This window comes from Meleagris gallopavo, chromosome 15, assembly GCF_000146605.3.
Source record: "Meleagris gallopavo isolate NT-WF06-2002-E0010 breed Aviagen turkey brand Nicholas breeding stock chromosome 15, Turkey_5.1, whole genome shotgun sequence".
In the NCBI taxonomy this organism is placed as follows: domain Eukaryota; kingdom Metazoa; phylum Chordata; class Aves; order Galliformes; family Phasianidae; genus Meleagris; species Meleagris gallopavo.
Window position 1 is genome coordinate 13040037 of NC_015025.2, and position 5842 is coordinate 13045878.

Below are 5842 nucleotides of genomic sequence, written 5' to 3' on the forward strand. Positions count from 1 at the left end.
GCTGCGGCCGGAAAGCCGCGTGCTGCGGCTGCGTGCGGTGCGTGCGTGTGTCAGGGATGCTGCCGAGCTGTTGGATGTCCGCTCCTGAACGCGGCCCGGGCCGTAGTGTTGAGCGCTGGGCAGCGCTTCCACACGAGTTCTGTCGCTGCGGAGTGCGGCCGATGCCCGTTGGTTGCTTTCTGACAAATATCGGCCTTGACGGTGCGTTAACTTCAGAGTGATTTTGATCGTTGAGCATCTTGATTGTGGTCTGAAATGAGAGTGGGCGCTCAGTCACAGCGGTGCGGTTTAATCACATCTTATTTTGAGAACCATCCGTGACGCTGTGCCCAAACTGCTGTCCTCCAGAAATGGCCCCGGATGGATCTCGGTGCTCTCAGCCTCTCTCTGGGCAGCAGCCTCTGAATAATGCATTCTGCGAGGCAATGTAATCAATTAAAACCAGTCTGCGAGCGGTGAATATTAAGAGGGTTTTTGCTTGGTTTTGTTTTGCTGTGTTTTCCTGAAGAGCCCTGCTGTATTATTAAAGCCCCTTGAGGATTTAACAAATCAAGGTCAGGACAATATGTTGATGCTCTTTCAGCATCTAGCAGCCTCCTGCCTGCTCCTGCTGCGCACGAGACAGCTGTGCAGCACACACACTTGCTGGTTTCATTGAAGCTCTGTTTCGTTTGCTTTACAAAGTGTTAATTAGAACATATTAAAATAGCATGCTTGTGGGGAAGGCTGGAGAAACAAACCTCGGAGCAAGCTGGCTGCCGAAGGATTTTCTTCTGTATCATAAATCCTGCCCTTCGCAGTGGTTCTGGCTGTCTGACCCCAGATGTGCTCAGCCTTTCATTTTCTCTGCTCCCTGATGTTCTCACTGAAACACACACTGCTGTGTGAGGTCAGCAGGCTGTCCCGGAAGCTCTGGGCACGTCCCAGTTATCCCAAGGGGTGTTTGGGAGCAGGGTTAGTTCTGCTGCCTTTTCTCATGCAGGGTGTCAAACCACTTGATTTCTTTAGCAGCTGCTTTATTGGTCAAAAAACAAACTTCCAGCGTTAATTACTTTTTAATTTTCCCCTATAGCTTTTTCTGATCTCCTCCAGCACGGTCTTCACTTAAGTGTGATTAAAGCATTGAGGGTGGCTGACAGCATTCTCACCAGAAGCAGTGAGAGCAGAGCTGAGCACTGCATGCTCTGAGGAGCATTTCCTACTTTGCTGTTGAAGTGTAACGTGGTGAACAGTTTGAGTGGGGAAAGCACAGCAGGGATCGCAGGGCTGAAGACCTGAATTCTGTAGGTTCCACATGCTGCAGTCATCAAAACTTTGCCCTGGGTTGTACTGGGAGGTGTTCTCCTTCCGTGTGTCAACAGAAGGCACTTAAAACAAACACTGCAGTGGCGGTCTTCCTGCAAAGCTGTTCTGAATTGTTCTGCACATGATAGCCGTACAGAGGGCATTTTATTTTAATTCTGCTGAGAGGCTTCACGTGGTTTAAAAACCTTGTGTTTAGTAGGAAAGAGGCTGGAGTATGTTATGTTTTTAGTTAAGATGCTCCTGAAGACTTGAGAGCCTTGTGATTGTATTCTTCTGCTTTATTATATTTGGCTCTGGTAACAGTACAGTGCTGCTGTCTGCGACTGCTGTAATGCCTTTTTATCAGCCAGTCTGTATTGCTGTAGCGCTTGTTTGCAATGTATTTGTTGTAATAGCACTTAACACAAGCATCCTCTGCTGCTGGAGCAGTAGTGCTCTGCCCAGTGCCCAGCCCTCACGTGTCCCAGTGGCTGCAGCTGCCTGGTGATGCCATGACTTAGTGCTGGTCTCAGGCAATGACCCACCATGGGCCACTGCTTGGGATTTCTGTGTATGCAGGTGGTCTGTTGGCACCCAGCTGTTACAATTGAGACATCTTAAATGTCCCATTCCGTGTGCTGTGTTCCCATCCTTTACCTGCAGGCAAAGGCATGAGTTTACCAGCTTAGGGCTGGGGTCAGCAGCTGTGTGTATAATGCATGGCCTGGGGTGTGGAGTGCTGTGCTCTGTGGTGGTGGTCAGCTCATGTTCTTGAATATGCGTGTTGCTTTATGTTTAATTTTTGAAGTCATCACTCTCTTTAATTACCTGTCCTTTAAATGTCCGTACACAATAAATTCAGTCACCTGTTCCTTTATCAGGATCTCTTACACTGAATTCACCATGATTAGGCTAAAACACGTACCAAAGCTTTCCCTGTGCTTTTTATAGATCCTCAGATGAAACGGAAAGGAGAAAACTGTCTTAGGGAAAGGTGGAGGTAGAGAACAGATGCTTGAGGTGACAAATGGGGGTACAGATCATGCACAATGCTATTGAGTTTTGTAAGTGTGTGGTGCAAGCAGAGTTTAGCTATTGGAGGTTTGGAATGGCAGTTTTAATTGCAGAACTTCGGGTAATATTTGGGCAGAATTTGGTGTTTCTGTCTGGGATCCAAAACTGAGCTTTGGGAAAATGCAGCAAGCAAATGCATCAAAAAGTACAGGTTGGTAGAGGGACAGTGTTGTGCCATGTGTCCGTCCTTTGCCACTCATCTCAGTGTCCAGCTTAATTCATAGTCCTTGAGTGATGACAAAGCTGGTGGTTTTCTGAGTTTATAGCTGTAACTGTGGTACACTTACTGAGCTAATAAGATTAAATCTTAACTATTGCAGCACTGCCTGCTTCCCTGATTTTCTTTTGTTTAGCTGAAACGAGATTACCCTGGTTCAAAGAGTTCCTCCTGGTGCTAAAGCCAAGTGCAGCCAGAGCAATTAGGTAGCATGGCTCTCAGCAGTGAGGTGTTGCCCCGTGTCACCCATTGGTGCAACTTAGAAAAAGCAGGAATTGCAGTTGGCGTGAGTGAGGACCCAACTGGTAATAAGAGAAGTACTAATATGTTGAAAGAAAATACTGTTTAATGTGCACAACTGGGTAGAAAGCTGTCCTTGAAACCGGGATGGATCAGTGCTGCTGTGCTGCTTTTTTAAGTTTCCCAGCTGAATTCCTTCTCTGGGAGTTCCAGTTCTGCTGCACAAAAAGGGATGTGGTGCTCTCAGGTGTGCTGTGCTCAGGTGTGTGGTGCGGGCAGGGCTGTGTGCTGCTCCATCCTTTGTGCTGCTGCCTCTGCCGGGTGTGGTGCAGCCCTGAAGGTCAGAGAGGGAAAGGATTTCTGAGCGCTCAGCTCTGGTGACTGCTGCTGGTCTGAGAGAATGGAGCGTTAGCTGAGAGGTGATCGATCGGGGTGTCTGACCTGAAAAAGGGAGCGGGGGAGAAAAGCGTAATGCAATGCAGTTAGTGGGCTGTGGGATGCTGGCACTGCTCTTCTTGTGTGGGAAGGAGGCAAAGCCTTGCTCACAGGAGGTGCTGTGATCTCAGTGCCCTGCTTGGATCAGGGGGTGTGCGGTGCCAGTGTGGGGCACAGGGAGCAGCCTGCAGCCAGCCTGGTGTGTGCAGAGCTCTAATATGGAGCCTTTATTGGTCTGGGGCTGAGATACTTGCTTCATTTTTTGCCACCACAAAATGGTTCCACCTCTTATAGGGGAATGCTGAAGGGCCTGGTGAGCAATTGGAAGGGATGAGGAGGACCACAGAGGGTGGTGTCACACTGGAACAGGTTCCCCAAGGAGGTTGTGGATGCCCCATCCCTGGAGGCACTCAAGGCCAAGCTGGATGTGGCTCTGGGCAGCCTGGTCTGATGGTTGGCAACCCTGCGCATGGCAGGGGGGTTGAAACTAGATGATGATTGTGGTCCTTTTCAACCCATTCTATGATTCTGTGACCAGCAGGCTGCCACTTCAGTGCAAAGTCAGTTTTTTGTCACTGTGTGCGTGGTGCACAGACACAAAGAAAAGAAGGATGAAGTTGGTCCCTTATATTTCAGGTTGGTAGGACAGTAGCATGGCTATAGGGAAGCAGCTTTCTGTACTCTTGTATTTTCTGCTGTTGTGAAATTGAGTGATTTCTGATCATATCTTTTTATATACACTTGTGTTCTTTTAGAATAGCTCTGATGTAATCTGAAGTCTCTTTTCATTCCGGCACAGTCACCATCCAGGATTTGCAAGTCTGAGTCTCATCCTCATTGTACTTTGGACAGTGGAAGATAGGCAGTGCAGTGGTGGGGAGCTATTTCTGGTGGCTCTTAATGGCAGCATTTGTTCATCCATGCCTTATGGGGCCAATAGAGGTACTGCTGTGCCAGCTGCCAGTGCTGGGTGTGGGGTAGATGTGCTGCTGTAGCAGCCAGCAGTGCTGCGGGGCTGGGCGCTGTTGGCAGGCCAGAGCAGGAAGAACTTTCTGCAGTTGTTCCTGAGTTTTGTTTAGTTAAAAGCAGAAGGAATGCTTAACATTTGTGTGGGGGCAAATAGGGTGCTGACCTGGAGAGAAACACCTTGTGTCTCTGTATTAAATCTCCAGTAAGCTGCAGGCTCATCAATTCCAACCAGATTTTCCTTCACGGTTTTGTGTTACTTCCATAGGGTTAAAGCAGTGTTGTTGGGACACAGTGAATCACCCCACCAGAAGTAATGCTGTGCGTGTTGCTGTGCAGCTGGAAGCTCACGTATCGGCACATCTCAGCTCCTAATCCTGTTGGTCCAACAGCATTTTGTAGCTCTGCCCGCTGCTGCGAGAAGCTTTCATCTCTACTGTAGTGGAAAATCTGTGCTACTTTTCCCACAGAGGCTGTTTGCTGTCTCATGCCACTTTCTCTGTCAGTGTTTAAATTTGTACGGCTCAAACTTGGGAGTTTATAGTGCCTTGCAGGGCTTTAAGGAGCTGAGCTTTTTCAGAAGCTTCCTCCATTTCAAGATGCTCTTCCATTCTAGTGAATAACCCGTTATCTAGGTTACTTGGTGTGCCTTGAACACAACTGCACGGAAGCAAACCTTTTGCTATCCGTAGGCATACTGCTCTTCATCCTGCCATACTGGATCTCCTGGCTGTTGCATCTGCTCTGAGTTGGTGCTGAGGAACTTGCCTCTTAGAGAGGAAAATTGTATGGGGTGCTTCTGAATTGCTCTAGGGAACTGTAGCAGTTTTCAGAGCTATTACCCAGATGAATTGCATGTCTGAGGTCTCGCTATTTGTCCCATCCATCTCCAGTAGCCAAGGGTGCTTTTACTCGTGGCACTTGAAAGGGTAAATACATGTGCATTACAAGTTGCTGTTGGCTCTGACTTACTGGAAAACCATCCTCCACACTGCGCTCTGTGCCTTTTGTACATAGATTTGTGTGGGCTTCAGCTGCTCCAGGATACATTACAGCATCAAAAAGGACCAAAAAAAAAGTCTTTGTATGCTGTTGGGCTCAGATACAGCGTTTGCCAAGCCCGTTACTTCTCCTTTGTAGCACCCATACCCATTTAGCAACAGGAGCACATCGTGTTTGCCCGCAAAGCTTGCAGTGTAAGAGCTGGCATTGGCTGCTGCTCTCACCCTTGCAGCAGCATGCACACAGCAGATAACTACTCCAAAATCTTCTTGTTTAGTTTCTCTACCCATTGTACGGATGTCTGTGATTGCATTAGAAAGGGAAAAAAAAAAAGTTATGCTGCCCAGAATGACTGATAAACAGCTGCTGGGTAGGTGCCTGCAGCACATGAACCATATCCCTGTGTTTCTCAGCCTGCAGGCTGGTATTGATTCAAATGGAAGTTCATTGTTCTCGCTGCACCGGGCTTAAAAATAGTGTCTGTTGGTGAGCCTAATTCTTGGATGTACAGTTACAGCTTCAGTGGTGAGATTGAGCTCTATAAAGGAGCCTTTTTTTTAACCTGAGGAATGCAGTTAGCATTGGGCGGTATTAACCCGAGGGTAGCAGCTTCCTGGTGCATAA